The 22,163-nt window shown below is 48.5% G+C and overlaps 1 long non-coding RNA gene across 5 annotated transcripts in view; it reads right to left on the reverse strand.

Annotated features, from left to right (window-relative positions):
* Positions 1-22,163, reverse strand: part of LOC132369541 (uncharacterized) — a 358,827-nt gene that overhangs the window by 114,565 nt on the left and 222,099 nt on the right. For all 5 annotated transcript variants that reach the window (XR_009504437.1, XR_009504440.1, XR_009504438.1 and 2 more), the window contains exon 4: positions 5,234-5,406. This is a non-coding gene — a long non-coding RNA (uncharacterized LOC132369541). The remainder of the gene's footprint in view (positions 1-5,233; positions 5,407-22,163) is intronic.

Below are 22,163 nucleotides of genomic sequence, written 5' to 3' on the forward strand. Positions count from 1 at the left end.
TTGGGGTGACGATGACGTGTCAGTGTAGGTCCATCAGCTGTAACAAATGCACCTCTGTAGTGGGGAAAGCGGATAGTAGGGGAGGCTTGGGTGTGGGGAGACGGGCATATGGGAAAACTCTGTATTTTCTGCTCAGTTTTGCTGTCAACCTAAAACTGCTCTAAAAAAGAAAGCCATTAAAAAAAATAAAAGAAGAGGGATGAGGAAATGCATGGAAGAAGTAGGATCTGAAGCGAGTTCTCAGGAATGGGAAGGGCAGGGACAGCGGTGCCCGGCAGTGCTCAGGGGCTGGGAGTGGGGCAGGGGGTCAGAGAAGAGGGTTTTGAAGGGAGAAAATTGGGAGACAGGCTGCAAAGCACCTGGGGAAGACTGAATTCCAGGTTAAAGAGCCTAAAATGTATTCAGCAACCAAGTGAGTCCCTGAAGATGTTCACAGGGCTATGAGATACCAAAAAGTGTTTGAGAAATATTAATACCCCAAAGGAACATGCTATTTGGGACTTCAAGTTTCTTGAGGGTCAGGCCCATGTCTTTAAGTTAAATCTTGTGAGGCTCCTGCTATCACACCAGGAGCTCAGAAGTGCTTAAAACAATTTAATTCAAATAAATAGATAGCTTAGCTCAGGATCATGCTGCTTTATAGGAATCTTCCATTACCAATGTGGTATCTCCCATATTGCCTGGAAAATTACAGGCTTTTAGGGACTCCTGCTTGATGGGTTTGTCTAAATGTGTCTAAACGGAGATGCACAATGTAGCCCCATCAGCACTGGGGACTCAGCATTCAGGATGCTTAAGTGTCGAGAAAAGATTTCCATTTGTGATCTCCCACAGCGCACTATCTTCAAAGGTCCCCAGATTTATTATTTCATCAACAGATCGGAGAGGGGAGTTTGTATGAGATCAAACAAACACGAGTACTGTGGGAAGGCTGGCAGGTGATAGTGTATAAATTGCCCGATGGAAAATGTCAAAAGTTGACATCAAGCGGTGGGGGATTGGGGAGCACACAGAACTGAGAACAAATGATCGTGCCTTTCTGGGAGCCAATTCTTTATACAGTCCGGCTAATGCATCGCAAGAAACTTGGGGCTCAGAAACCCACTGAGACCCAGTGAAATCCATTGACTCAGAATATATCCTTTATTAAAAAATTATAAAAAGCATCTCTTAGTTTCTACACCCCTTCTCATTTCTGGTATCTTTTCCTCTCTTTCTCTCTCTCTCTTTCATACACACACACACACACTCCTATATGCTTTCTTTTTCTCTACCCTGCATATATCCCCTTGTTCCTTTTACATTTCATTCTTTACATCTCCTTGAGCAATCTTTCAAGGGTATTATCTCGATAGTTAGGACATCTTCCAAGGTAGCAAATTATGTACGCGTTGTCATTGCCAGAGCCTTGCAGACTCAGACTCAGTACAAGAAAGAGAGTTGCCATGTCTCCTTAACCCCTGTTCTCATGAGCGGGGCCTTAGTCCTGAATCAGTTGTTGTGTGTTTCAATAAGAGAGTAACAAGCAGTTCTGGAACATTGAGCTTGGGGTCTGAAAGAAAGTATGTTCTTTACATATATCAGCTCTCACACCCTCAACTCGCCCCCACCCAGGTGCTGCTCAATGCCGTCTCCTGGGAGCGGGCCCTTCCCAACCACCAGGACCGAAAATAACCACCTACCCTGGCTCTGTTTTAATTTCACAGCACTTTTCACTTTTTGACATCAGAATAAATATTTATTTCTTTGTAGATAGCCTATATGCTCCGTTAAGATGCAAGTTCCATCACATTTGGAATCCTTAGCAGCGCCATGAGGTAGGAACTATTAAGAACTACATTTTCCAGGGACTTCCCTGGCGGTCCAGTGGTCAGGACTCTGAGCTTCCACTGCAGGGGGCACGGGTTCGTTCCCTGAACTAAGATCCCTCAAGGCGAGCCGCGTGGCCAAAAAAAAAAAAGAACTGCATTTTCCAGATGGAGACACTATTAAGGTTATGGGGCAAGGGGCTTCACCAAGGTGGTGCAAGCATGAATTACAGAGCAGAAACTGCAACCCAGGTCTGCCTTTGACTCCAGAGCCAGTGCTCCCAACCAGAGCCTCCAGGCGGCGGGCAATGGATTCTAGGTTATACGTTTATATCCAACGGGAGTCAGGCTTGAATGTGGCTTCAGTGTCAAAACAAAAAGGGCTTGAAAATCTACTTGCTCCCAACCTACCTTCCTTACTCTCTTCTCTCCTAGGGAGACATGCTAAAGAATAAACTAATTCTAAACTCCTGTAAAAACACAGACTACCAGAATTTCTCAGAATACAAGCTCTTCGAGGACAGAAACTGCATTAGCCCAGTTTAGGCAGCCAAGAGAGGCAGCTCTCCGTACAGAGGCTCATAGAGCATGGAGCCTAATCAACAATCTGTTTATTTTTATTCCCATGTTTCTAGGAGGTTCCCAGCTTCTCCAAAAATAGTAGCTAGTATGCTAGCAGAATCCAAGGAACGTCACTTTATTTCTCAAAATCAGACTTGATCTGCCGTGAGCTCCCAGCTACCAGGCTCAGTAATTTGGGGCCTCCTCTCTTTTTCCCTCCATGGACTCTTATGATGGTCCCAGTCTTGACTCTTCCTATTGCTACGGCCACCGACGAAGGTCACCGCCCAGCACCAGCCCTTGTCCTTGTCATCTGTCATCCATCTCTTGGGCTTTGAAGATGTTCCTCTGCTACAGTCTGCCTTGTAGAATCCAGGCCTCACACCTGGGGCGTGTCAAGGCACTGGTCTCTCCTCTCACCTGTCTCTGGAGGGTTCCAACTCTATCTCTGAACTCACAGCCCCCACCTCTGCAGTGCTCATGACCCATCCACGCCTTCCTCTTTGGGGACAAGGCCACACCATCCTCCTCAAGAAAACTCTGCAAACATCAACGTTCCTGTCTCTTCCTGGAGTTAGGGGGGAAAGGAGATACTAAATCCAGTTACTTTAAAAAAATCAATTCCACCCATTACCAGTAGTCTGTGTATTAGATGCATGTGCTATTACAAAGTTTTCATCAATTCCGTTCGCAGTCTGACCCTTTAGACTGTCAAGTGGCACTACATTTGGTTCACAAATAAATCTGCTGTAGCCAAGGAAGAGGAAAACTTTCTTCCTCCCTCGGATAACATGAGGCACAGGATTTCTCCCGGGGTCCTATCACACAGGCTGGTTCCCCTTGGTGGCTGGAAACACCCCCCGACCCGGCCAAGAGAAAGCAGAGAAAGCAGAGCCCAAGGGGGAAAGGGTCCCGGGGCAGGGCTGCTGAGCTGTGCTCCATCCAGCGCCAGCTAATCCAGGGGCCCCACTGACACTCGTCACAGGTTATTAACAGCCAAACAGTCTCCAAACCTTCTGTTCCTAACACATTTCTGACACCTTGCCTAATCCACAGTTGTGTCAAAAGGCATTTGCAGCTGTGAAGAAAGGTGGGTGGGTTATTTGTATGGAAACATGTTAATATAAATGTTTCAGACATTACATGAAATTTCTAAAAATCTTAAAAAAAAAAAAAAAAAAAAGAAAGGTGGGTGGGCAAGCTAAATAAATTAATAAATAAAGAGTTTACGTAAATTGCTCAGCTCAGCTCAGCACAGCTTGAATCCTTACTATGACTGGTCTTGGAATAAAGCATCCTAAGGAGGTTTCTTTTTCTTTCCTGCCCTCAGGCAGAACATACTGCTAAGTCAGTCAGTTAGTAGATCCAGTGATAGCGCACCTACTGTATGCAAAGGATCATCGTGGTGTTGGTGAAGAGATAACTAATTAACTGGGAAGACAAAGACCACTTGGCATGCCCCGAACCCAATAGCAACCCAATAGCAACGATTCTTAAACCTTCTGAACAAGTAAAATGCACCATGAATAATAAACAATGAGCATGTGTCAGAGGGGAACTTCAAATCCAGCAAAGGCAGAAGACACTCCCTTTGCTTTAATCCCGACATCTACTGTGTTTTCCAGACTCACCCCCTCTGGTTTTCAAGCGTTCAAGTGGTGGAAGAGATTGAACATTGAGGGCTCAGTCACTCAATACAATACTTCACAGAGGAATAATAAAAAATAACTGATCCCTCCCCAAATGGCTCACTAGTTTCTTAAGATCTGGGTGAGAGTGTTTCTGATCAATTCTAAGGTTTGAATAGGATCTAAGTTAGGGTGTCCAAAAGGAGAAGGTAAGCGATTGGGTGGAACCATCAATGACTAATGGGTACAGCCAGCCAAGTATCTGACAAACATTTATTATTTCTTCCATCTTTTCTATGTCAGGCATTGTGCTAGGCACTGAGGGTAAAGTGATGACTAAGACATATTCCCTGCCCTTGAGACACTCACAGGCTAGTGAAGGAGACAGAGAAATTAGCAAGTAACTTTCCGACTTAGGATGTCACCATGGCCTGCTCGGGTTACTGCAAAAGGCAAACGGAGTAGACAAAGGAGGAGAGCGTTAAGGAAGAGTTCTAGAAAGAAGAGACCCTTGAGCTGAGTCTTCAAAAACAAGAAGAAATTAACCAGCTAGAGAAAAATGGGGAGGATATTCCAGGCAAAGTGTACAGCAGGTACAAAAGTTTATAGAGAAACGAAGAAAGCAAGAGCATTTGGAGAATTTCCACTGGTTCTGTGTGATTGAAATATAAGCTCGGTATAGGAGTGGCAAACAATAGGTCTAACTCATATTCAGAAAATCCTGTGAGTCATGCCAAGTAACTTAAATTTTATCCTGAGGTTTGAGAAGGAGCCTTTGCAGCACTGAAAGAGGAGAGGGATGGGCAGATTTATACTATGGAAATATCAGTCTCACATAAATATAGACGAGACACTGGCTAAATAGATAAGGTGGAGACTGGAGTCGGGGAACTCTGTTTAGGGACTGTTCAAAAATTTCAGGTAAGAACAGGTAAGGCCCTAAATTGTAAAATAGCCATAAATATCAATGATGAACATTTAGAAGTGTTTGATTCTCATGCGTGGTTTCTTCAGTGATAACGAACCACACAGCACACCACCAGTGGTGCTAATTTCACCACAATAATAGTATTACTACAGGTACTAAAATAGTAAACTCATCTGGAAACCTAACCAATGAACACGGTATTTTTTTCTTAGGTTCCCAATATCAACAGGAAAGGATGTTGCTTTGCTTTCACCTGCAAAGTCTCCTACTTCTACTTTAAATAGGAGCTGGTAGAGAAAGGCACTTACTTTCCAGTGAATTTGAGCCTGGTGGGTTTCTTCATACTGAGATGTGAACTGGCTTCACATACTGTTCCTTCTCTGTGCTTCCTCTTCCGCTCTCTCCCCTCCCCGCTGCAGACCAAGATTTCACTTCAGCTGAAGGATGGATGGACTCTCCCGTCTTGGAATCTCTGGTGCGGCTGAAGTTAAGAAGAGAGGAGAGGGACAGGGGGTCTTCCAGATGTTCATAGAGTCATGTCCAAGGTCATTGGACAGTGGAAGGGCATTCCTATCAGGTCTCTGCATGTTTTCCCTGAACAGAGACTGTCCTCAGTCAGGGGACTTGGCATGGACTCCACGCCCGTGGAAGCTGGTGGAACACAGAGACCAGACCTTGGAATCAGACAGATCTGGGGTCTAGTTCCAGCCTGGCTTCTTGTCTCGAATAAGGGACAAAGGCCTGTGTGTAGTGAGAATTACAGGAGAGAATGAGGGAGAAGTGCCCAGCACAGACTCAGGGTTTCTCAACCAGGGCTGATTCTTCCCCCAGAGGACATTTGGTGATATCTGGAAACATTTTGGGTTGTCACAACTGGGTGGGGGGAAGCAGATACAACTGGCGTCTGGTAGGTAGGGACCAGGGATGCTGTTGAACATCCTACAATGCACAGGACAGCTCCCGCAGCCAAGAATTATCCTGCCCCAGATGCAACCAAGAATTATCCTGCCCCAAATGCAACCACGAATTATCCTGCCCCAAATGCAACCAAGAATTATCCTGCCCCAAATGCAACCAAGAATTATCCTGCCCCAAATGCAACCAAGAATTATCCTGCCCCAAATGCAACCAAGAATTATCCTGCCCCAAATGCAACCAAGAATTATCCTGCCCCAAATGCAACCAAGAATTATCCTGCCCCAAATGCAACCAAAAATTATCCTGCCCCAGATGCAACCAAGAATTATCCTGCCCCAGATGCAACCAAGAATTATCCTGCCCCAGGGCTTCCCTGGTGGCGCAGTGGTTAAGAATCTGCCTGCCAGTGCAGGGGACACGGGTGCGAGCCCTGGTCTGGGAGGAACCCACATGCCGCGGAGCAACTAAGCCCGTGAGCCACAACTACTGAGCCTGCGCGTCTGGAGCCTGTGCTCCACAACGGGAGAGGCCGCGACAGTGAGAGGCCCGCGCACCGCGATGAAGAGTGGCCCCCACTCGCCGCAACTGGAGAAAGCCCTCGCACAGAAACGAAGACCCAACACAGCTAAAACTAACTAAATAAATAAATTTAAAAAAAAAAAAAAAAAAAAAAAGAATTATCCTGCCCCAAATGCCAAAGCTGCCGAGGTTGAGAAACGCTTGTCTCTCTCAGTACGTGTTCCTTGTAGCTCCTCTCCCCCATTCTCCTATGATCCCCGTCCGCCGACACACACATGAAAAGCAATACCTCCAAGCAGAGATATCCACCCCACAGGACGGCCTCTGCCTGCCAACTGGGGAGATCAAGCCCCAATCCTTCTCCCAGCCGCCTTCCCCATCACGATTAAAATGACTGGTTTGTGAGGAGTTGGCGCATCCTGACTCCAGGCTGTTGATTTTCCTCCGTATGATGTTTCTGAGTGAATTTTCTTTTCCACGAAATAAAGCAGGACGCCGGCCATCTTGCTGGGCCTGCCCCTTCTCCACGCTGCACTTTTCTGTCCTGCCCCAGACAACAGTCCTGTCATCTCCTCCCCCTTCCTTACCTGCCTCAGCCCCGCAAGCCCGAGGATGACTGTTCACTGACCCCAGAGCAGGTATGTCTCCCTGGCAAGCATTTCCAGGGATCTTTAAGGGAGGTTTTCTCTCCTTTACAAACCAGCCTCTATAACGGGCTGCTCTGATTACGAGTCGGCTGGCTTCACAGGTTGCGTTGAAACCCTCCCTGTCTCTTGTCCCTCTCTGTGTGCACAGTGGGTACCAGAAGGTTCTGCACCGTTCTGAGCAGGCATCCTCCAACTGACGCTCCCTCCCAGACCAAATAAGTGCAAACCTGTGAGAGAGGAGGACCCAAACCACCGGCCCCTCTCTGCGCGATTCTTCACCCGCATGTACGTACGTATGCGTATGAATGCAGCACACGTGATCCGCAGACACAGCGACACACACACGGACCAAAGGAAACAAGAGGCACCCCAGCAGGTGCCAGAGGAAGCCTGGCTTCTGGCTGTGGGGTCCCCAGGGCTGATTATTTGCTGGTTCTGCTGCAGGACTCAGGACTGGGGCTCAAAGGCCGGTCCCACCTCCCTCCATCCCAGCTCTCCTCCGTGCTGTGTGCTGCACGGCCGCCATCTGCAGCCATTCGTTGTAACCTAGCCCTCGACATCAGGCGAATGTGGTGTTGGGCACTGACCAGGATCCCTAGTTATTATCAGCTCAACATTTCCCAGCTCGAGATGCCCCCCACGCCTTTGTCCCAGTGCCGACGATGCAGAAGAGGTCAAGGGAGAGAACAGGGGACGGGGTCACAGACGGAAGCCTGTGGACCGCCCCCCTCCCCTTTCTCTGGAGCCCATTACCCCTTTGGGGGCACAGAGGTGGGGAGACTTCTCTCTCTGTCCCTCTCCGAGCCACGTTTAACTAGCCTTCAGTGAAAAGAAGGGCCCAGAAGCCCCAAAGAAATAGAGGGAATTTTATTCCCAAAGTGCTGACCGTTTGTGCCAGAAGTCACTTTGGTTAACTATTACTCCTTGACCTTTCATTTCACACACTCATTTAAGCCACCAGTATTTATTTTTTCCAGAGCTGAAAGCCTCGTGGAAGCCAACCCATGAAGGGCCTCAAATTCAACCCCACCCCCGAGTCCTCCCTGAGACAGAAAGTGGGGGGAGCAGACAGGTTTCTCCTGAAGGCTATTCTCCCACCTGCCATTGCCCCTCCAGCAACTGTGACCTTGACCTCGACCTTACCTAGGCACACCAAGCCCTCCTGCAGAGCTGGGCTCAAGATGGGTGTGGTGGTGTGAGAGGGGTTCTCGGAGAAAGCACTGCGGGGTCAGCCTGGGGCCAGGGGAGGCTTCTGGAAGAAGTGACCTTTGAGGAGACAAGTTCTAAGGTTGATTGGAAATTGTCCAGGTGACAAGGAACTGGGGGAGAAGGATGTCGCCTGAGGGAACAGCGTGAGTAAAGGTGATGGGGTCTGAAACAGCGTGGGAGGGGCTGAGATCCACACTAGAACACAGGAGAGAGAAGGTAGAGAGGAAGAAACCCGGAGAGATGGGGGAGGGGTGGAGATCACAGACGACCCCACTAAGACCTTTAGACTTGATCCTGTGGGCATGCAGAGGCCCCGAGGGTTTTCAATTTGGGAATGAAATGATCAGAGGCACATTTAAGCTGGGTCACTCAGGCGGCTGTTGAGGCCTCAGTGGGTGTTGTAGGGAGAGACATGAAATGTTGCTTTGTTTTAAACTGAAATTTGAAAGTCTCTGAGATTTATTGGTGATACATGGGGCTAGTGTGTGTGAATGAATTTAGGTGTATATAAGAAATACATCTTTTTATAAGTCACCTTAATTTCTCTTTCAAGCTCCCTATGTGACCAGGTTCTAAAAAAACTTCCACCACAATCTTTTTGAGAGACTCCCTCCCACAGACTTGGGGAGGTTTGGGGAGTCCTTCAGCAGTTGCAGGCCATCTCTCCATGCCAGTTACTTCTGGATCCTGTGGTCCTGGCCTGTGCTCGTGACCTGTCTATTTAGGGAGGAAAGGGAGAGGAGAGATAAAAGGGAGAAATCACAGTTAAGACCAGAAGCAGCTTATTCCCTCACAATGGGTTTTTAAAAATCATATAGATAGACGTATCTGTGGAGGGGACACCAATACTTTCTGTAAGAAGTTATGGGAACTTGAACTAGGAGAGACAGAGGAGGAATAAAAGAAGGGGATTCAAGAAAATGTAAGAAGTGAAATCAATAAGAGCTGGTGACTGATGGGAGGTGGAGGGTAAGGGAGAGGGCTCTGGGTCCCTGGACCAAACAATGACAAATGGCACCCACTGAGCTAGAAGTCACAGCAGGCGCAGGAGTGTGGCAGTGGGGGACGGAGATCACCTGGAGACAGTCCAGTTCCAGGGGCCATCCCAGCCGCTAGGCTGCAGCTCAGGCCGGCGGTCTTGAAACTGGTGGCCCACGGCTTTGCCCCCTCTGTCAAGCAGGACCCCAAGTCCACCTTCACTTGCCTCTTTCTCTGGCCCAGATTCTCCCATCTCGGTGCCCCCCAAACATGTGTGTTTATTCTCCTACCAGTTCAGTTGCATTACCTTCTGTCAGTGTTTCAGGCCCGTCTGCACGTTTTCCCTCTACATACAGATTATTCTCCTTTAGCCTACAGGTGCCAACACGGCAGAGCTGCCCTGTCCGCTGAGCACTGGAGAAGGCGCCCCAGTGCGTGAGACGGGGTGCAGGGACCTCCCGTCAGTGCCGGCTCTGTTACATACCAGCTATATCACAAGCTGTCTTAGTATCCGCTCCCTTGTTTGTAAAATGAGGACAGTGATACCTGCTCTGACCAAAAACCACGGGTGTTAGGTGATCAGATGGCATAACGTATGGAAAAGCATTCTTTAAACGGGATACGGTGTTCAAATGTAAATTATCAAAGTAGCAGGATACAAAATTAATGCACAGAAGTCTCTTGCATTCCTATACACTAATGATGAAAAATCTGAAAGTGAAATTAAGAAAACACTCCCGTTTACCATTGCAACAAAAAGAATAAAATATCTAGGAATAAACCTACCTAAGGAGACAAAAGACCTGTATGCAGAAAATTATAGGACACTGATGAAAGAAATTAAAGATGATACAAATAGATGGAGAGATATACCACATTCTTGGATTGGAAGAATCAACATTGTGGAAATGACTCTACTACCCAAAGCAATCTACAGATTCAATGCAATCCCTATCAAACTACCACTGGCATTTTTCACAGAACTAGAACAAAAAATTTCACAATTTGTATGGAAACACAAAAGACCCTGAATAGCCAAAGCAATCTTGAGAACGAAAAATGGAGCTGGAGGAATCAGGCTCCCTGACTTCAGACTATATTACAAAGCTACAGTAACCAAGACAGTTTGGTACTGGCACAAACACAGAAACATAGATCAATGGAACAGGATAGAAAGCCCAGAGATAAACCCACGCACATATGGTCACCTTATCGTTGATAAAGGAGGCAAGCATATACAATGAAGAAAAGACAGCCTCTTCAATAAGTGGTGCTGGGAAAACTGGACAGGTACATGTAAAAGAAGGAAATTAGAACACTCCCTAACACCATACACAAAAATAAACTCAAAATGTATTAAAGACCTAAATGTAAGGCCAAACATCATCAAACTCTTAGAGGAAAACTTAGGCAGAACACTCTATGACATAAATCACAGCAAGATCCTTTTTGACCCAACTCCTAGAGAAATGGAAATAAAAACACAAATAAACAAATGGGACCTAATGAAACTTAAAAGCTTTTGCACAGCAAAGGAAACCATAAACAAGACCAAAAGACAACCCTCAGAATGGGAGAAAATATTTGCAAATGAAGCAACTGACAAAGGATTAATCTCCAAGATTTACAAGCAGCTCATGCAGCTCAATATCAAAACAAAAAACAAAAAAAACCCAATCCAAAAATGGGCAGAAGACCTAAATAGACATTTCTCCAAAGAAGATATACAGATGGCCAACAGACACCATGAAAGAATGCTCAACATCATTAATCATTAGAGAAATGCAAATCAAAACTACAATGAGATATCATCTCACACCGGTCAGAATGGCCATTGTCAAAAAATCTAGAAACAATAAATGCTGGAGAGGGTGTGGAGAAAAGGGAACCCTCTTGCACTGTTGGTGGGAATGTAAATTGATACAGCCACTATGGAGAACAGTATGGAGGTTCCTTAAAAAACTAAAACTAGAACTACCATATGACCCAGCAATCCCACTACTGGGCATATACCCTGAGAAAAACCAGAATTCAAAAAGAGTCATGTACCAAAATGTTCATTGCAGCTCTATTTACAATAGCCAGGACATGGAAGCAACCTAAGTGTCCATCATCGGATGAATGGATAAAGAAGATGTGGCACATATATACAATGGACTATTACTTAGCCATAAAAAGAAACAAAATGGAGGTATTTGTAGTGAGATGGATGGAGTTAGAGTCTGTCATACAGAGTGAAGTAAGTCAGAAAGAGAAAAACAAATACAGTATGTTAACACATATATATGGAATCTAAGGGAAAAAAAAAAAAAGGTCATGAAGAACCTAGTGACAAGACGGGAATAAAGACACAGACCTACTAGAGAATGGACTTGGGGATATGGGGAGGGGGAAGGGTAAGATGTGACAGGGTGAGAGAGTGGCATGGACATATATACACTACTAAATGTAAAATAGATAGCTAGCGGGAAGCAGTCGCATAGCACAGGGAGATCAGCTCGGTGCTTTGTGACCACCTAGAGGGGTGGGATAGGGAGGGTGGGATAGGGAGGGAGACACGAGAGGGAAGAGATATGGGAACATATATATATGTATAACTGATTTACTTCGTTATAAAGCAGAAACTAACACACCAATGTAAAGCAATTATACTCCAATAAAGATGTTAAAAAAAAAAGTAAATTATCAAGTCACCCTTACGTGACACCTTCTGTGCTTGTCTGTCCTGCTCCCATCTTTCTCTTCCTTAGCAGTCCCTCACCCAAAGCAATCCTTAGCACCCAAATGAGGGGTGCTTTGGAAATACTAAATCTAAGAGAAATCTAAGCTGTAAATCTAAGCTGAGAAAACCGCCTCCGGGAAGGCAGGTGTGTGTGGGAAGGCATGGAGCTGAAGGGGCGTGAGGAAGGGGAGTGAGGGGGCGGGTCAGGGATCCCAGCCGGAGCGGGGACCCGGCAGTCACAGCCAGAGGCCGCAGGCTCCAGGCTGAGATGCTGCACAGTGGACTTTTTTTTTCTCCTTTTTCACTCTTGGCAATCTGTTAGAAATGGTGCCTGCTTATCCCCGCTCCGAGCCCGACAGAACCCAGCTTTCATCACTCGATGGTGTACATGTACAGCCATGCAGAGGCACAGAAATCAATGCGCATTGATTCCTAAGCTAGGAATTCATAAACTTCTTTAAGGTCACGAATTGATTTTTCACTTTCGGTAAAAAAAAAAAAAGTGAGACTCCAGACCTTTCTCTTCATTTGTGCTGGCTTTCTCATCTACAGGGGACACACGGGGCTGCACAACGGGCCCTCCCTCACCTGTGCGAGCCCGGCCTTCCCCTCCTCGGGGCCGCCAGGAGGGAGAAGCACCCAGATACCGAGAGACGGAGAGACGGGCACACGTACTTAAACACTCCTCCCGCTACGTCAAAGCCTCCTCGCAGTGGCCCAATCTCCTGGATTAGTCAAACGACGGGACAAGTGGATTTGAAGGATGACACCCCCAAAATAGCGTGTTTGGAACGGACGCATCAGCATTTGACATATCGGAGCTGGGCAGTGGGGACGGGGAGGTGGGCGGGGCGGCCGGGCTTGATTCCAGAGTGAAGGCCGGCCTCACATCAGTGCCCCACCCCCTGGATGACTCTGCCGAGGACACCACGTGGTGAGCGGGGCGGGCCCTTAGCTAGTGTCCAAAGGTGGGTACCAGCTCCGTTATCAGGGGACCCTCCTCATCACCTGAACCTCAGTTTACCCACATCTGAAAAAATGGAGAAAATATCTACCTTGCGAAGTGGTGAAGACCAAATACGATGTTATTGTAAAAGCATTGTGTAGACGGCAAAGTATCAGATGAGTATGAGATAGTCCAGTGCCCCAAATCTTCCCCACTTATGTTTAGAATCAAAAAGTTTTAAAGAAATTCATGAAAGTTATGACTGATGGGGTCACCGTGGATCCCTTCTTTCCTTCTTCCCTTTTTTAAAAAATTTTATTTTATCGTGGTAAGAGCACTTAACATGAGACCTCCCTTCTTAACAGATGTTTAAGTGCACAATACAGTATTGTTAACCTACAGGCACAATGTCATCTACAGGCAGATCTCTCGAATTTACTCACTCGGCACAACTGAAACGTTATACCTGTTGAACAACTCCTTTTTCCCCTCCCCCCAGCCCCAGGCCACCGCCCTTGCCCTTCTAGTCTGTGCTTCTAGGAGATGGACTATTTTATTTTATTTTTAATTTATTTTATTGATGTATAGTTGATTTATAATGCTGTGTTAATTCCTGCTGTACAGCAAAGTGATTCAGGTATACATATATGCCTACATTCTTTTTCATATTCTTTTCCATTATAGTTTATCACAGGATACTGAACATAGTTCCCTGTGCTATACAGTAGGACCCTTTTGTTTATCCATCCTATATGGGATAGTTTGCATCTGCTAATCCCAAACTCCCAATCCATCCCTTCCCCACCCCCTCTCCCCCTCTCCCCCCTGGCAACCACAAGTCTGTTCTCTATGTCTGTGGGTCTGTTTCTGTTTCATAGATACGTTCATTTTTGTCATATTTTAGATATCACATATAAGTGATATCATGTGGTATTTGTCTTTCTCTGTCTGACTTACTTCACTTAGTATGATAATCTCTAGGTCCATCCATGTTGCTGCAAATGGCATTATTTCATTCTTTTTTATGGCTGAGAAGTATTCCATTGTATATATATATGTACCACATCTGCTTTATCCATTCATCTGTCGATAGGCACTTAGGTTGTTTCCATGTTTTGGCTATTGTGAATAGTACTACTATGAATATTGGGGTGCATGTATCTTTTCGAATTACGGTTTTCTCCAGATATATGCCCAAGAGTGGGATTGCAGGATCATATGGTAACTCTATTTTTAGCTTTTTTGAGGAACCTCTGTACTGTTTTCCATAGTGGCTCTACCAATTTACATTCCCACCAACAGTGTAAGAGGGTTTCCTTTTGAGTTGGGCTGTTTCAGGTAACTCATAAGCGGAATTGTAGAAAATTATATGATCCAAAACCTCACCTCTGGGTATTTATCCAAAAGAATTGAGGTCAGGATCTTGAAGAAATACCTGCACCCCCATGTTCACTGCAGCGTTATTCACAATAGCCAAGATGTGGAAACAACCTAAGTGCCCATTAACTGAATAAAGAAAATCATATACATATATATATATTATATATATATATTATATATATACACACACACACATATAATGGAATATTATTCAGCCTTAAAAAAGAAAACATACTGACGTACTGCCATATGGGACGGCATGGATGACCCCGGAGGATGTTAGGCTGAGTGAAATAAGCCAGTCACAGAAGGACAAATCCTTTTTTTTCCCCCGAATTACACTGAGGCTGTCAAGCAACATTTCTGAAGCCAAGAACCACGGGGGTCACGTCCCAGCCTTATTGCTTGTTAGCTGTCACCTGGTCACCTAACCTTCCTGAACCCTGAGTTGCATCCCCCCTAGGATGGGGTGAGGGGTGAGGATGACGCAGGACAGCGTGTGAGGTGCACGTGAGGAGCACAGACGGGGCCTGGGCTAGAATCGCCACCATGGTTCAGAAGATGCCCGTCCTGCCAGCTGGGAGGAGGGCCTTGCGGGAAGCGGAGCCTTGGAGCCAGGCCTTCCTCGGGACTGTGGCCAGGCCCCGGCCGCACTGGCTGGCAGCCCTGCCCAGCCCGCTCTCCCTGGCACCGCCAGCCTTCCCCGCAGCCCTGGCAGGTGGGCCTCCTGCTCCCCGAGAGCCAGGGGAACTTGAGTCTCAGGTCTCAGCTGCACGGGGCCACGTGGTTCTGCTGTGTTGGCTGCTCAATTAGCAGCAAATCAAGATGTTCAGATGGTGCCGCTGCACTCGGGGCTCCCACCTCCCCGCTGAGGCCGGCAGCTCGGCCCGTGTTGGCTTCCAGCTTCCTGACAGCCTTGCAGCCCCTTTGTCGAATGCCAGGCTCTCCTGAATTCTCCAAGTCCTTCTCACCCTCTGCCTGCGGTCTTGTGGGCTGTCAGCGCCTGTCCCCGAGCTGGGGCTCAGCTGGGCCTGCCCACAGGCTCCCTCTCATTAGCAGGGGCCCTGCTGGTGGGTGGCAGTGGTCCCACCAGAACTCGGGTCCTGCCCCCAGGCCCCCAGCCGCTGCCTCTCTGGCCTGGGGCTATGTCCTAGGACCCCCCCCTCTCCCCTGCCCAGCCTGCGCTCACCCAGGATTCCCAGGGAGCTTTGACGGCTGTGCTTCCCCGGCGAGCGTGCAGAGGTAACGCACTGTCTTGGGTATGACTTGAGCCCAGAGTTGTCTTTTGATGATGACTCTGGCAGAGCAGGTCCTGCAGGTGAATTGTCAGTGTCCCTGGTAAGCCATCCTCCAGCCAGCTAGCTGATGTGCCGTGGACACAGGGAGACAGGGAGACTGCTGATCACGTGTGTACAAGAAGCTCTCTCTCCATCTTTCAAGCAAAGACGAGGGCTGCTCTCCATCCCGTCCACACAGCCTGGGGGTAGCCCTTTATCATCTTTCAGCCTCGCATGAATGCTAGGGATTGTGAGGGAAGGGGAGCACAGGGGCAGGAGAGAAGGGCCAAGGAATTACTCACCCCTGTTCCCATACCACCTAGCCTGTTGACCCCCCCCCCCCCCCGCCAGGGCCCTGCTCTAGGCCACACTGCGGGGATGGGGGTGGGAGGCAAGGCTCGGCAAGGCCTCTGCACCCAGGAGGCTAGGCTGCAGCAGGGGAGGCGAGGCTCATGCCCAGGAAAGAGAACCAGTGCAGGCGAGACGCACCTAGGTGCAGTGGGGGGAGACTGGTCCTAAGGCCGACGGGTTTCAGAGAAGGACCAGCCTCATGGCCAGAGGCCTTACCTCTGTCAGGCCTCGAAAAATAACACGTTTAATTCCAAACTGCCTTCCCCTGGGGTTGCCTCCCAAATGAGGGGTGCTTGGGAAATACTAACTTCTTTCATGTAAGTCCTTGGGCAACAGGATTGAGAAGGTCAACAAACAGACACCCATCCATGACCGGGAGACGGGGTCATCCTCAGAGCTACTGCCTCCTTCGAGGGTCACAACGACCTGAAGCAAAGCCTTTCCTCTCCCTTCTCCCAGGTCTCTCTTCTCTTCCACCCTCAGAGAGACTGAACAGCACACAGAAGCACCGGCATCCGCACTGGGCTGTGTTCTGGGGCCCGGAAGGCTCCCTCTGCCGGGCGTCACTGGGTACCGCCTGGCCTCCAGTGAAGGGGAGCGTCTCAGGGAGCTGGTTCTTCTTTACTAGTTGGAGTGGGGGATCCTATGGGGAAGCCCTTTGGGCATTAGCTGTCCACACCCCTCTGTGATATTCTGCTGTCTCCTGTCTTCCCCACTTCAGCATCCAGCGCAGAGCTTGCTGGGACTGCTTCCTGGGACTGCCGCTGGGATCGTGGTCTGTCCTCTCTGTTACCGCTGTGACCTCCCGGCAGATGTCCACAGAGACATGATTTCTCAAAAGGCAGTCCAAGTTCACCTTCAGGCTAGTAAGATGCTAACCCACCCCGATAACCCTATCACAAAACACCGGGAAGAGGGCATCTCTTCTCAGCTTGGAGCAAGGGCCATCCTAGCGCCAGTCCTGCCTATGGGCAGTGCCTGAGCAGTTTGGGGGCGGTGGATGGCAGTGGGGTGGGGTGGAAAAAGGACCAGGACCTAGAATGGTCCACAGGAAAGAGGTGGAAAGTTATTTTTCATTGCACAAAGGAGATCCCTGCTTAAAGAGCTGTTGGGACGCCTGCATTTATACTTGACGTTGTAATGGTAGCTCGTGTCCATTCATCCCATCTCTTCCCTCCCCAGTGTTCATCTACCCGGGCAGGTGGAACACTTACCTTGCAATCAGTTCTCCCTGTGTTCAGTGCAGTGATGCGGGCTGAATGAAACATGTACCACTTCTTTTGCTTCATAAAGTTGGAAGTTTGTTGCTAATTATTCAGCTGTAATGACCCTAATCCCTTTCTACTCCAATGGATTTATTTCCAGAGAGTGGCCACAGCTCACAGGAAGGCCTGGGGGGACAGGCAGGGAAGTGGACACAGAACACCCCCAGGACTATGCAGGGTTCCCGACCCCGGCAAACGAGCTGGAGGTGCCCCCAGGAGCTCCAAGCCCCGAGAAGCCAGGAAGGACCCACAGGCACCCAAGTCAGTAAGACCAGAGTCTGAAATACTTTCAGGAGGCAGTGAAGAGAGAAAAGGCAGCAGCTCTTCCTGTACTGAGCAGTGAGTTAATGATTTTACGTCCAACCTGTGCCCCCATCCTGCCTTCACCCCAGTACATCCGCGTTTTACTGGTTCTTCTTGAAGCCGTCATGGTGGGGAGCTACGTTTTTATAGCACATTAATGAGAGCATAGGAGTAGTAAGGACCTCTCTAGCCTTTCTCTGTTTTTATAAATAATTTCTGGTGATTCACTGTTCCCCAAACAAGATTGGGAAGGTAAAATAAAAAACACACACACCCATCCATGACTGGGAGATGGGGTTGACCTCGGGTGGCCTCGGCCTGCAGCAGCTTGAAGCAGGATTTCGGTTCCTGGCCAGAGGCTGAGGTCGGGCCACGGCAGTGAGAGCGCCAAATCCCAGCCACTAGATCACCAGGGACTAGTGGCCAGTGACAAGTGCTGTCAGCTGTGTAGAAATGAATTTCCACATAGAGATGGAAAACAGTGAAACAAGTACAGTGTTTATTAGGAGGAAAAGAGCACAGCACGCGTGGATAGACACAGGGGCCGGCTCAGCAAGAGAGAGTCGTTCCCTCGTGGCAGTTTGAATCACTTATATGGGCATTTCTTCCGGGTTTCCTTTGGCCAGTCATCTTGCTTTGCCTGGTTCTGAGTCTGTATTTGGTTTATCTCAAGGTCCTCCCATGTGTGCGCGCGTCTTTTAGCCAAGATGGATTCCACCGAAGAGGCCTATGGGTAGTTGACATCACTTACTATGGGGTGGTGCCCCTCCCTTTTTGACCTCCAGGGAGCCTTTCTGTGCATGTGTAGTCAGGAAGGTCTCCTTGATTTCGAGAACGAGGAATATGTGGTCTTTTATTTCTTATCTGGGCGGGGCCCAGCGTCCTCTCTCGATTGTCCTGCTATTGATATTTCGGCGTTTCCGTCCACAGGCAACGACCTCCAGCTGCTCACGCTGGGACCCATCCATCTCCTGCCTTAGGGTCACCTGCACAGTTACTGCTTGCTCTGAGGGTCAGGTGTGGGCAAATTCCCCAAAGGGTCCCTGGGTCCCAGGCTGAGAGCAGCTGATGTGAGCAGAGAACCTGACCTGTTCTAACCTGGACCGTGTGTTCTCGGCTGTGGGGAGTGTCCTGTGGACTGAGGCTGTGACAGACGATTCAGTGCCATCCTGAGGGCAGGGGTAGATTGCCCACTGCCCTCCCACCGCCCCCCCCCCCCCACCGTGGGAACAGGAGCCCCTGAGTTGCATCCACAGGGAGCTGTCAGGTGGGAAGAGGTACCCAGGATGGAGTCATCTCCCCGCAGCCGACCACAGCTTCCTGCCCTCCTCCTTACCCTGCTGGCTTCTGGAGTTTCTCCAAAGACAGCAGCAGGCACCAATGGCTAATTGCTCCGAAATAGCTAGTCTCCATTTCAGGGTGCTGCTTGCTTTTGCTTTAGTAGCTGGCAAATGAATCCTCCCAGGGATTACAATAACCCTGTGCTGGCTGTGTTCCCTGGAATCTTGGCCTCTTTCCCTGGCACTCATCCCAAAAGGGATGGAAATCTCTTAGTATTTATGCCCTTGAAGATTCTCCATGCCGGCCTGGCTCCCAGCCACTCTGCACACAGACGGCCGCTTCCTCACTTTCTTCTCAGAGCAGATCCTACCCTGGGGCTCCCCAATGCCCCTCACCCCCGAGGCCACTGCCTTCCTGCTAGGGCTGCCCCCCGCTCTCCTCCCTCCCCCTGGCCTCTCTGTCCACAGTTTCATCCCATGGAGGTAGATCTACTTTCTTCCTACAATACTTTTCCCACCAATAAGCCTAAAGTACCAAGGGAAGAACGGAGATGCTTTCTCCGACTGAAGCGATGAACAAAGGGAGAGATTGCTTCCTCAAGGAGCTGACTGTCGTTCGTCCTTCCTCCCAACAGACACAAGGACTCTGAGGTCATGGAATGCAGGGACATCTTGCAGGTTCTGCACCTGAGGACACTGACGTGAGCTGTTCGGTAGCGCTGGAGCGCTGGAGCGCAGAGAAGGGAGCAGGTGACACGGTTCACCTGCCGTGTGACGCTACTGCTGGTAGTTCTGTGTATCTATCCCCCCCCACCTCCGCCCGCCCACCAGCCTTAGCTCCAGGGAGATGGGAACCAGATCTTCTCATTCTCTGCAGCTCCTACCAGCCCCTCCGTACCCCCCAGCACCAAGGATGGTGGTGTGGAGGGAGTACCTCGCACAGACCCGGCCAGATTAAAGGCTCAGTAAGTCACTGGTGGATGAATGGCCTGCAATGGCCCGGCTTGTACACTCTGAGCAGAGCCCTTTCACAGAGGGATGGGCTTTAGCGTATGTGAACCCTGTGTGGCGATGGCCACTTCGAATGTGAGGCTGACCGGTGAGGAGTGATGACGCCACGTGGGAAATTTTTATGTCACTCAGTCCTTGGGGTGGGCAAGGGGTGGGTGAGAGGGCTCTTGGCTGGATCCTGACAGCACCATCGTTACTGAGGGAGGAAACACGGAGACCGGACTGGGAGAGTTATTTTGATGAAGGGACTACAGCATATTTGACTTAAGTCAATCCTACAAGGGCTGTACAAGGCTCGGAAAGATGCTCAGCTGCTTGTCTCTAGGAGCGCTTACTCTAAACAGAGACCCCGCTCCTCCGAAGCGACTGCATGCAGACTCGCAATTCCACGCCAGCCCCACGGGTCGGCGGGACTGTCCCGTCTCGTCCGCCCGATCCTCGTAGCCCTCCACTCTGTAACCCAGACCCGCTGCCTCGCGGACAACAAAGCGTCTTTGGGTACCTTCGCCGACTCAGCATTGGCTCTCCATGGCAATTCAGATACAATCATAATAAATAAGCAGCAGCAATTAAAGCAGCATATGATAGATCATATAAAACCTTTATATGGCTGAAAGATCCAGTGAGTGGCATTTTAACAAGAGAAGTGCGGGGCGGCGGGCTCAGAGGAAGTGTGTCTGGGAAACGACACTGTTTTCAGGCAGCCATGGTGAATAGCCCACATTCAGAGTGAACTTCTGGTTCCACTGTGCAGGAGCCAGAATGACTTGCCCTGAGCAACGATTGGAGAGGCTGTCGGAACACAGACAACAGTGCACACGGCAGAGCCTGAAATTTGGTTAGAAATTGTCAGGTTGAGTCCGACAGTTCATTAGAAAGCACGACACATGGAGAAGGTGGATGTTACCTGGTTTCCCTCAGGCAGGGTCTGCGACCCTGGAAAAGAAGAGGAGTACATCCCTTCCATAGGGCTGGAAGACAGCCGAGCTCCCAGGAGACGGTGCTCCTGGTGGAGAGGGAGACCCCTCTCTCCCCTCACCGCCTGCCCCTCCCCGCCGGGGAGGCAGCACAGGGCGGGAAAACACACATGCTTTCGAGCCAGAGAAACACGAATTGCAGAGGGATCTGCCGTTTACTAGCCTGAGTCACCTCAACCCCTGCAAGCCTTCCTCCACCTGTTAAGGGCGTGGGAATACCTATTTCATTTATCCTGAGAATTAAATGGAGAAACAGATGCGACGGGCTTACCCAGCATTTAGCACATAGTAGGTACTGAGAGATGTCAGGCCCTTTCCCATAGATTCCCTAGTATTTAGAAAGGTCAAGGTGACCCTCCATCACTGGACAGTCTTGCTCACCTTGAGAGCTAGGCCCCCTCTGGCTTCACGCGGGGCTTGCTCTGTGTCTTGGTATCGCTCTTGGCACCAAGGATGTTAAGATGAATAAGATGGAATCCAGATCTCAAAAGAGAAGCCTGCAAGATGTGGTCTCTATATACAATGGAATGCTACTCAGACATAAAAAGGAATGAAATAATGCCATTTGTAGCAACATGGATGGACCTATAGATTATCATAGTAAGTGAAGTAAGTCAGAGAAAGACAAATATCATATAATACTACTTATATGTGGAATCTAAAATAATGATACAAATGAACTTATTTACAAAACAGAAACAGACCCACAGACATAGGAAACAAACTTATGGTTCCCAAAGGGGAAAGCAGGGGAAGGGATAAATTAAGAGTTTGGGATTAACAGATACACACTAGTAAATATAAAATAGATAACCAACAAGGACCTACTGTATAGCACAGGGAACTATATTCAATATCCTGTAATAAATCATAATGAAAAAGAATATATATATATAAAACTGAATCACTTTGCTGCATACCAGAAACTAACACAACACTGTAAATCAACTCTACTTCAATAAAAAAAAGAGGCCTGCAAACTAATAGAAAAAGCACACCCCCCATGCCCAACCACTTGTTCTGTCTGTGTCTGTGGCCAATAGGGAATCAGAGGAGGGAGGGATGAAATCAGCTAGAGGTCACTGGGGAAACAGTGACAAAGGGGGAACCACAGCTGGTCCATGAATGAGTCCCCACAAAAGAACCCAGAAATTCCCAAAGACAAATACTGTAAGATACCACTTATATGTGGAATCTAAAAAATACAACAAACTAGTGAATATAACAAAAAAGAAGCAGACTCACAGATACAGAGAACAATGGTAGTGGTTAGAGTGGGGAGGGGCAATATCGGGGTAGGGGAGTAAGAGGTACAAACTATTAGGTATAAAGTAAGCTCCAAGACATACGGTACCACACGGGGAATATAGCCAATATTTTATAATAACTATAAATGGAATATAACCTTTAAAAATCATGTATCATCATACTGTACACCTGTAACATATAATATTG

This window comes from Balaenoptera ricei, chromosome 8, assembly GCF_028023285.1.
Source record: "Balaenoptera ricei isolate mBalRic1 chromosome 8, mBalRic1.hap2, whole genome shotgun sequence".
NCBI classification, from domain to species: Eukaryota; Metazoa; Chordata; class Mammalia; order Artiodactyla; family Balaenopteridae; genus Balaenoptera; species Balaenoptera ricei.